Raw genomic sequence first — 11566 nt, forward strand, 5'->3', positions numbered from 1 at the left:
TTCTTTTCACAAGAGAGACAGAGAGAGGGACAGATAAGCACAAACAGACAGGAAGGGAGAAAGATGAGAAGCATCAGTTCTTCACAGTGGCACCTTAGTTGTTTATTGATTACTTTCTCATATGTGCCATGATTGGGGGGGCTATAGCAGAGTGAGTGACCCCTTGCTCAAGCCAGCGACCTTGGGCTCAAGCCAGTGACCATGCAGCCATGTCTATGATCCCACATTCAAGCCAGCGATCCCACACTCAAGTTGATGAGCCCACACTTAAGCCAGATGAGCCCGCGCTCAAGCTGGTGACACCAGGGTTTTGAACCTGGGTCTTGTGCAAACCAAGCTGACACTCTATCCACTATGCCACCTCTTGGTCAGGCCAAAGAGTATTTATTTATATGGAGAAAATAAATACACAAAGAAGCAATTATAATGGGGAAGTGACAGATGCTGAAAATAACTCTTAATGAGTAATTAATGATGAAATAACTCAGTGATTTCTATATTTTTATACTCTGTTAGGAAAGAAATTGTTATATATGCTGCAAATATGCTCCACTGCTATTTAGTAGAGCAAAGCTAGTTTCATTCCTTCTCTGCTATAGCATTTAATGGCTTTGAGTTCTCTGAATAGAGACACATCTTTGTCAAGTATGTTTCAATGCAATCCTCTTTGTTCATCCATATCTCTGAGCTGACAAGATGACACCACGGCTCTAGGCCCCTCCTCCTCCTGTTCTTGAGACCTTGCATACTTATCTCTCCATTTCAGTTATAGGAAAAACACAAAAGAAGGAAGAGGGCTAGAATAGCAAAAACCAACCAGCTGGCCTGAACCAGGACGGGGCTGAATCTGGCCTCCAGGAGACCCTGAGCCTCATTACACTCTGACTGTAATATATAAGCATGCTAAATGACATACGGGCTTGTGCTGTGACAGATCCAACTGGGACCATTGAGGGAAGAAAGGGAGTGGTACCCAATTCTGGGAAAAGAGGGGCCCGTTCTTTGAAAACTAATGTATATACCTCCCCCTCATTATGGTGTCCCCATAATAATCTCCCCAGACTTTTCTAGACAGGAAGTGGGTTTGAGTTCTGCTTCTCCATTCTCTGCCAATTGAATAAAGCCTGTGCTGCTCAACGCTCAGCTATTGTTCAGTTTTTGGCTCAGAGACACTAAATGGAGAAAGAACCCTTGAAAGGACAGAGGGTTTTTTCCGGGGGCCAGGTCCTTGCAGTGGAGTCTTGGATGATCAGAATTGTAAAGGAAAATGTACACATTTGTATGTAGACATACATGTTTAAAGAACAGAAACACAGACAAAAAGATATTTCATAGTTTAGTAGAGGTCTTCACATATGAAGATGATAGAAGACATTTATTTGCTCTTCTAGAAGGGGCAGGTATAGGGCTGGACAGAGAACACATAGGGCAGTGAAAGCAGAACTCTTCACCCTTAAAGATCCCAGTGCTCAGCTCCCCAAGCCCTGCTCATGTCGTGTGGAAGCCCCACAAACATTCTACACTCCTCCACAGGCAACCTCAGGACAGGAGGGTTCAAAGCTGAATGTACTGGAAGAAGTTGAAGGCACTGTATTTGCCTCCTATTGTTCACCATGGATTTATCTCCTATTGTTTTAGTGATCTGTTGCTGGAGAGCAAATTATCCCACAGCTCAATGACATAAAACAACAAATGTTTATTCTGTTGCAGATTCTCTGGAAACTGCAGGTGCAGCCTGTCTGGGAGCCTCTGACTCAGAGGCTGAAATCAAGGTTGCCTGGGGTCACCTCAGGGCTCTGTCAGAAGAGGAGCTACTCCCACGCTCACTCAAGGGGCTGTTGGTGGCCTCAGCTGGCTGTTGGCTACAGACGTTACTCAGCTCCTTGTTAAGTGGCCTTTCCCCAGGGCTGCTCACAACAGCAGCTGTCTGGCTGCACCTAGAGTGAGCGAACCAGGAAAGGCTGAACATCCAGAAGTCACAGACTCATTATTACTTACTCTTGGATGTGACGTCCTATCCCTTCTGCTGTATTCTAGTCTCAGACGTGAGTTAGTAGGTCTATCTCACAATCAAGAGAAGGGGATTACACTTGGGCATGAATACAGTACCAGGAGATGAGGGATATTATTAGGGTCTGTCTCAGAGGCTACCCGTGGAAGCACGTCTTGCTTAATGTGCTAGAGTGGAGTATTAGTCCCAAAATCAGATAGCAGGGGAGCTCAGTGAGGGAACAGACACCCAGAACCATCTTTAGTTCTTGCTTTGTGGGCTTCTCATTACATTGGCCTCTGAGACACTTCAAGTGTAGCAAGCATGGGATTTATATCAAGCTATTGCAACAATGTCTGCAGCCCATGGCTCTCATTCCAAGTTCATGCCAGTGGTGTTTGGGACAGCTGGCACACAGGGCATCAGGCAGCTGTGCATTGCACTCTCAGCAGCAGTGTCCAGAAAACCAGCTACAAATCTTTTTTTTTTTTTAGTGGCAGCGGTGGGATCAGCTGCAAATCTTTGAACTGTCCACTAACACTAGGCCAAGCTACTGAAAGGCTCTCCTGGCCCCTGGGACTCAGAGGCACTAACTTGCAGATTACTTTCTCTTAGAGCCTATGCTAGAAGACAAAAAAGATTTCTTTAAAAACAAACTAATTCTTACAGAGATTGGACCTTTGGATTTACTAGCTGGCACCGTTTTAAGGCAGCATAGCTGAGTGGTTGAGAATGGACTTCAGGGACAGAATGGGATTTGAGTGCTGGCGTACTAATCTGGTAATTATAAACAAGCCAGCTGACCTCCTGCAGTTCCACTTCTCTCACCCCTGAAACAGAGACCACATAAATAAGCACTGCCCTCCCAGGGCTGAGGAGAGCTTGTGTGTTGTCATCTGATACTCTGTGGACGGGCTTAGCCCACACTGCTGTGGTTAGAATGGTGGTGACTGGGTCCGTGGGAAACGACGTCTCCACTCCTTATGTTTTGGTGGAAGGACTGGAACTTTTATTACAGCCCCAGAAAGGAAAAGACCAGGAAGAAGACTTCTGCCTCCCCCGCAACCCCCTTCCCTTCCCTCCCTCTGAGGAGCATGCTCAGTCCCTTATATCTGACTCTGAAAGCTTGTCTCAACAGATTCTTCCCTGCCAAAAGGGGGGCATACAGTTTTGAGGGTAACTTATATTTTATAGGGGCATTCAGGAAGCCTAATGGGACCATACTCTCTAATACAGCCATCAGCAGCAGCCATAAACTGCTCGTTTGATCTTTATCTGTTCTTTTTAATGAATTTCACACAGATAAGAGTGGTATCACTTCTTAGCTCCTTACACCTCCACAATTATCATCATTATTATATTTTTTTAAGTGAGAGGAGAGGAGATAGAGGGACAGACTCTTGCATGCGCCCTGATGGGATCCATCAGGCAACCCTGTCTGTGGACAATGCTTGAGAACCAAGCTATTTTTAGTGCCTAAGGCCTATGTTCTTCAACCAAGCTATCCTCAGTGTCTGGGGCTATGTTCAAACCAATCAAGTCACTGGCTGATGGAGGGAAAGAAGAAGAGAAGAGAAGAGAAGAGAGAGAGAGAGAGAGAGAGAGAGAGAGAGAGAGAGGTGGAGAAGCAGATGGTCACTCCTGTGTGCCCAAGAGGTCCATACCCTGGCCACTTTCTATCCCCTGAGCCAACTGCCAACTGGCCCGAGCTCCTTATTACTGTTTAGTCCACTGTGAAAACTGGCCCAGATATTGGTGAAGAAAAAAATCAAGGATAAAACCCATTAATTTGGAACAGTGTCAATCTCTCTGTGTTTCTCAAGAGATCTCTTGCACCTTCATGGGTGATTCAGGCCAGAAATTGGGGTCAAATGATCCATGAGGCACTCTTTGCCTTTCCATTTGGAGTGTAGAGAGCTGTCAGGCTTCTGAAGGCAGAGGGCGCTCCTGCCAGCGCAGGGACGTCCTTGGGGAGGCCGGTCCCCCAGGGCTGTGCGGGGCGGCGGCAGTGCAGGAGCGCCTGCTCTGGACTCTGCTGAGGACAGCTTCACCCAAACCTCTGCTGGACATCTGGCCGGACTAACTTGATAACTTGATTGTTAAATCTTCTAGCTGCCTGTTCTCAGGTAAGAGTTTTTTGCACACCAAATCATCTGTGAACAAGCTGTCATTTCACTCCTGCTTTGTAGAAGAAAACATTTTCTAAAGTCAGACATTGAAGTTTGTCATAATTATAATTACAACATTACCAAAAATCCTCACCTGACGGGCAGACAAGAATATTACAGAGAGCTTTTACAAATGGCTTTAAAACACACCTTCTTTTCCTTCTTCTTCTTTCTCTTCTTCCTCCTCCTCCTCCTCCTCCTTCTTCTTCTTCTTCTTCTTCTTCTTTTCCTTTTTCTCCTTCTTTTCCTCCTCCTCCTCTTCCTCTTCCTCCTTCATCTTCTTTTAAGTAAAATATAAAAAGACAAGTAAAACGAGTAAAATTAATTTCTAAGAAGTTAAGATTTACATTGGATAGCTCTACTATATCTTTGTTAAAACCACATGAACATTTATGTTCACCTGCTAAAGAGACACTAAATTCAGAGGGACTGAATGAGCAGAAAAATGAGATAAAATATGTGAAGCATTTACTGTCAAGCACCTATAGCAAGATATCAAGAAATAGTAACTACTACTACTATTAACAAACAATAATGATTATTCTGTCAATAGGCCGATTATTTATAATGTAACGGGAAGGCAGCCTGCTAAGGCCTGTAGGAAAATCCAGTGACTAAGCCAGCGCTGCAGAAAGCCAAGCTCCTTCAGGAATGTGCTCCACGTACACAAACACCTGAGCAGCACAGATCCTAGTTTCAGCTGAATCAGCATTTCTCAAACTGGTGTTTCCGCCAACAGTATTATAGGAGACGGTAATAGATGGCTTCAAGAAAAAAGAAAATCAACCTGTGGTATATGATGGAATATTACTCAGCCATAAAAAGAATGAAATCTTGCCATTTGAGATGGTTATTATGCTAAGTGAAGTAAGTCAGAGAAAGACAAATACCATATATCTTTATTTTATAGCTAAAAAATAAAACAGATGAAGAGAAAGAACATGATGGATGCAGGTTCATAGATATTGAGCACAAGCTGCTGGTTGCCAAGGGGGAGGCTGGTGGGGGCCTAGGTGAAAAATAAACAGGGATGCAAGGTGAATGGTAGGGCGGGGTGAAGGGCTGCCCCTCAGTGCCTGCATCCTTTGTTTTCGTTATCAGAGCTCCATCCTGCCCTGATGGAGGAACGGAGCTGCACACACAGAGTTAAGGCAGGGGTTCCCCACTATCCCCCCAAATCAGAGTTTTATGGTCAAACAAATTTGCAAAAATCCACATCCTAACTGCTCCCTTTCCCTAGATTCACAATGTGTGCTAGGGTTTTCTAGCCTCTGAGAAGTCCTATAAGAAAGCTGGTGACCTTTTTAAAACACCCTTTCCTAAGCTAGCACAGACCCTTCATTCTATACAGTGTTACCAGGGGGATCCTTTCAAAAGACAACAATCATCTCCAGGCTCGGAGCCTTCAGCAACTGCCCATTGCTCCCAGGGTACATTACGCCTCTTGGACATGGCCCAGCACTTGGTCTGTGCGGCCTGGCCCCATCCTCCAGCCGCCCCTCACCCCGCCGTGTCCTCTTCCCTGGCCGCTGTAACTCACGGGGCTTCTTTCAGGTCCTTGACCATGACGTGGTCAGGTGGGAGTGAAGTACTGTTTCTATTGTTTTTGTTTCATAGACTGTTATTAGGCTTATTATTTCGCCCTGGGAGACAGGGGAGTACAGAGTAGAATGTGATAAGTTTCCTATTCGAGCTACATAAAGAAGCAGGGTTGGCGACACATATGGGAAAGATATGTCTGCCAGTGATTAGGTCCTCTCTGGGAGCCGATCACTTTCCAGTATTTACTTAATTTCCAGAGCAGCTCTATGAGATTTACAGGTGAGGAAACCAAGAGAGTAGTAAGATGTGTAATGGCATGCTTTTAGTAAAAGTGTAGGCTGCGACCTTCACCCAGGCAGTGCGGTTCCTTGCCGTGCTGGCAGTAGAAAAGGCGGACCTCGAAAATTAGACAAGACTTGGATATTGGAAGATTTATGCTAGTGGAAAGGGAGGAGTGACAGGGCTTCTTGATGGAGTGATGGCAAAGGCCAAACGTGGAGGGAAGGTGGAACGCTGGTCCTGAGACTGGCGGGAGCAGTGAGGCAGGGAGTAGAGAGAAGTCATGTTGGGTTGAGGGCCTGGTGCTGGAGCCTTGAATGCCGTGTGAAGAAGTGCCAGATCTATTTGAAAAGCAGCATCATTGCTTTCAAATAATGGTCCCTCTAGTGAAGATCTGTTTTAAAAACTGGTTTTAGAGAGAGAAGGGAAGGAGGGAAAGAGAGAAAGAAAAATCGATTTATTGTTCCACTTATGCATTTATTGGTTGATTCTTGTAAGTGTCCTGACTGGGGATCGAATATACAACGTTGGCGAATCTAGATGATGCTCTAATGGTTAGAGTCTAACCAACTGAGCTACCGCCAGGGCTAGTGAAGGTTTTTATCCCAAACCTTGTGCTATCAGTGTTCAGCTTTAGGAAGGCCAGTCTGTCAGAAAAGTATCAGATTAGTGTGACCAGAGACCTGGATTATACTTGTTGTCCTGAGGTAGTTATGAATAGTGCTGTTTCACTCTTAAAAGTGTCCTGGTTTGGATGATAAATTAAGTGGTCTCTCTATAAAGGCATTATTGGAGTTGGGAAAAGACTACAGGTTGGGAAGGGGGGTTGTTGCAATATTCAAGGGAAAGGGAGCAAGATCTGGGACTAAGGGAGCACTTGTAGACAGAGAAAGAAGGGACAATAGAGACTGAGGAATCATAGGTGGTTTGGAATTCTGGGTGGCTGGGTAATCACAGTATCTAAGTCAGAAGCATAGGGACAGGAACAGATAGGATGGGTGGGTGGAGAATGGCTGTGGAGTCCCAATGTGATTTATTCACAGGACAATCAACAGAGATGTTGACCAGTGCCTGACTCTGGGTCAAAGAGGTAATGGCCATGGTAAGGAAAAGGTTATCTTGAGACCTAAAAACGATGCAGGAAACTCCACAGATGATAACAGAATGCATTATAGGGTAATTTACCTTCAGGGATATAGGGTCAGAACTGACAGACGACCCAGCAGTTTTATGCAAATTATTTTCTGTTAATACACCCCTGTTGCAGTGCTTTTTAAATAGGGCAACTCAGGTACTAATGATTGACAAGATAAAAGGACAAAAAGGGCAGTATGTGCTAGGGGCCATACCTCAAAATCTTGGTAGTCATGCCATTCCACTTTATTAACAAAACTGTTTGTGGCTACATTTTATGGCACACAGATGATCATCAACCAGAAGACCCTGATGTGCTTGCTAAGGACAGCGAAGGTGGTCAGAGGTCACAGCGGGAAAGAAATCGGGACGCAGAGATGGAATTAGTTTTGTTCACATCTGCATTTATCCAACCAGAGAGCCGAGCCAGCGAACGGGCTGTGCACGAGAGTCTTGGGTTTGGGCTTCACAGAGATCAGTAAAACCAGGAGGGTGGTGAAGACTAAGGCCAGCCTTGTTTATTTACTTACATGTGTATTTATTTATTTACTCCTACTACTTAAGAAATGGACTTAGGGTGGCTTATAACAATTAACAACAGAACCCCAGCCATTCAAACTAGAAAGAAGAGATAAATACTAAAAGAAAAGGAGAAAAGAGAGTTGGCTGAGGTTGCTGAAGGTGTAGTAGGAAGAAATGGGGCCAAGAACAGAACCTGGAGAAGTTCTTAAAGGGGGGTTAGAGGCGGTATAGAGAAGGGAAGAGACCAAACTTCCTGAATGGCCCTGTTTGCCACCTGTCATTGACACTTTTCCTAACTCTGGAACTGCTCCCTGTTTCTCTTACATCCCCTGGACTCTCTGGGGAATCTGGGCTCCAAGAGAAGTTTGCCGAAGACCCACTTTCGTACATAGGACTCCTGTCTGAGCTGTGGTTCTGTCGGCAGTGCAGGGGGAGGAGCTACTGAGAGTGGGGACCATGACGCCCCACTGGAAAACAGGGGTCGGAGCACTTGGAGCAGCAGCACTTGAAGGGCATTGTTTTTCATCTTTTAATTCTTATTTTGTGCTGGCTTACAGTAATGCTTTCTCCGTTGATGAATGGCAGTCACCACCACGGCTCCATCAAGAAGCCATGTCACTGAACTGCAAGATGATCTCTTACAGCGTTGCCAATAGGTGACTCTGCTAATTAGAAAACTTTTCTTGCTTTTCTGCTTCCCTCCCTCCTTCCTCCTTGCTTCCTCCTCCCCTCTCCATCTCTCCTGCTATCCCCTCAACCCTGTGGAGGAAATACACCTCGATGAATAAGACCTTACACGTCTGCCCACCGTCACTTCCTCCATAGCTTTCAGAGAGTCTCCCCAAAGAAGCGGGGTGTGGCTTACTAAGAAGCTCGCCATCATCTTCATGGTTATGTGGTTGAGGCTTCCCGGCCACATGTCTTCGGGCTGTGTTTGTGAACTGGCTGGCGCTCACAGCCATCACAGACCCTTTGTGAAACTGATGTTGCAAGTTCTGAAGTCTCCCTGGAGTTTCTGGCTTTGCAAAAGAGGTTAGATCCAGCTGAGATCTGCCAAAGCACGCGGAAGCAGAGTGCCAGCCCGAGTGCCAAGAGCTGGAGGCTAGAGTTCCCAATTTCTGTCCAAGGACTCTGGGGGTCGGACGGAATGTGTGCTCAACACAAAGGGCAAAGCTAATTTGGATGCAACCCCTCCACCCCACCCCCGGTCTTCCAGGAATTGTTTGTCTTTTCGATTAAAAAATTCCCTATGTGTAAAGGACATCTTATTCCTGACCTACATTTTTCCTTCTCCAACTTTTTTATTAGTTGGACTACTATGTTTCTAACCTACATTCAGATCATGTTGACAAAACCAGAAGGCAGCAGAGCCTCCTGAAGCTCTGCTGACTGCAAACTCTCCTCGCAGGTCGAAGGATCGGTTTTCACTTTACATGGGAACCCACAAATCAGTGTGGTCCAGCTCAGTGATGATGTAGACAGGGACAGCCTTCACTTCCTTCTACCCCCGGCGTCCAAAGTGATCGTGGGGAAAACGCAGATGCTAATCTGAGACAGTGGTGGGATTCAAATAATTTAACAACCAGTTCTCAGCCCTAATGACCATTCTAAGTATAACAAAAGATAAACCAAAAGGTAGCTTATTATTTCATGCATTTAATACTTAAATAAGAAAAATAAAAGAGGTACACAAAACTAGATTATGTTATAAGAAAGAGTTCTAAAATATTAATTAAAAAATATTAAATAACACCTGACAAAAAATAATAAAACTGTTATTTAACATATTTCTGTATTGCTCTTGATTGGTGTCCTCACTTGCAATCTTTTTCACCTATGGACAGAATGAACATTATTATTAAGGGTGATTAGAAAACACTGTTGCACAGATGAAGATTAAAAAAGAGTAATGAATATAAATTTGTGATTTCCACATTGGGCGGCTGCCCTGATTACAAGTGCCATTTTAACAACAGGTTCGCCAAACTCAATAAAAAATTAAATATCGGTTCTGCAGAACAGGTGTGAACTGGCTGAATCCCACCACTGATTTGAGCCAAGTCCAGTGTAGGGAGCAGGGGATCTTGCTCTCCTAGGCAGCCTCTCCTGTAACTCACTGCCATCCATCAGCTGCTGTCAACTGCATACACTGGCTGGGAGTTAATTTCAGCCTCGCTGTTACTTTCTAAAAGCTATCAATTCTTCTGACACTTAGTAATTGCATAATGGTGTGGTACCCAAGGTCAAGGCTCATCAATATCCTAAAATATACCACTAGGGGGTCATTAATAATAATGAAAATTATAATAGAAGTGTATTAAAATATTCACTTGTCTTGAGTCTGGGTTTTTTTTAGACTTTTAAAATATCTTTTATAATTTAAGACCTAAGACCTATTAACTTATGTTAATTCCAATGTAAGTTGGGATCTAACTTATTGTATTTGCAAGAGATCTGGAATTGAAATCCAGGGATTGAATTCTAATGATGGTGTGATCCTAGATAAGTTTATTCATCACCATGTTCTTCAGTTTCCTTATCAACATAAAGGGACATATTGTCTCCCAGACTTACTGAACAAGGTATTGAAGATAGAAAAGACTTCAGCATGGTATAAAAACCACATGTTAATGCATTGTATTATTGTTATCTTTTCTTGTCTTATGTTGAGAATGAAAAAAATTAATTAAAGAAATTCATTTCAGTATCAAACAGAAGACAAGTCAGGTTCTTACAGCAGGGGAGGAGGCATACAGAAAATAGAGGTCTTTAGGTGTGAGGGTGGGGCCTCTGAAGGGACACATGAGCCTGTGGGCGGGACCTCTGCTGATGGTTGGTGACGGACAGAAAAGCAAACCCCAAAAGAGGCCCCCTTTCAGATGGAAGGCTAACTACCATCAATCCATGGCTCACCTTTTACAGTTTTCCCTGTGATGATATTTAGTACATCTTAACAATAATGATGTCAACATATTTGGTTAAATCATTTTGAAAAGGAACAATTTGAAGAGTGTGCCAAAGTTAAGGCAACCTTTTGTTGCAACCGTTCTCTTTGGCTTTGTCCTTAATAGTCATATTCTTGCCTCTGGGTCAAATGTAAACAGAGGGTCATCCTGGGAATCAATAGCAATGAGGAGACAGTTACCTTCCTCCAACTAGACAGTTACCTTCCTCCCATGACACAAGCCACATGTAGCCAAGGATAGCAAAATTTACCCATCCATGGGGTTTCTGGCAAGCAGATGGCTACATGGATCAAGTTTGCCTTAGGGGGAGAGAAAATAGAGAATGAGAGGTGGAAGGAGGATGGCAGAGGATTGGAGATATGGATTTGATAGGAAAAGAAGAGATAGACAGAAATAAGCACAGCGCTTCCATCTGCACGTGGAGTCGTGCTCCGTGAGCAGGGAGGGACTGGGAAGTGGAGAGAGAGGGAGGCAATGATCTGAGAGGCTCATGGGTAGGATGGAAAGTTAGTTTTTTATTTTTAAACAATTATTATCTGATGATTGTTATTTTGGCTAGGTTTGATGAGTTGTAACTGAGCAACAAAGGTCTTCAGAATCACAGATTTGATCATTGAAATCAGCATATTCAAGATCCACAAATTCATGCACTCTGAGGGTATAAGCTGTGGTCTGTTAGACCCTTTCCAAGTGCCTCATTCAACAGAAGCTAAAGAGATTTTCCATATGCTTGTGTTGTCCCAACAGTTTTATTTGTCTCCTAGCTAGAATTGAGTCAAAGCTTGTTTAGTATAAGGATCTATGTTGAATCCACTTCCCATTTTCCTTTCTCATGTTCTTTAATGAAAAGTGAATGAACACACATTTTGTTTCTTTCAACTGCAAATGTAACAACTTAAAAAAATCTTTTAATTCATGTAAATATATAATAGATGCAAATTTAGATGGAAGTGGAGGGAAGTGAA

This window comes from Saccopteryx leptura, chromosome 2 (assembly GCF_036850995.1).
Source record: "Saccopteryx leptura isolate mSacLep1 chromosome 2, mSacLep1_pri_phased_curated, whole genome shotgun sequence".
Lineage (NCBI taxonomy): Eukaryota > Metazoa > Chordata > Mammalia > Chiroptera > Emballonuridae > Saccopteryx > Saccopteryx leptura.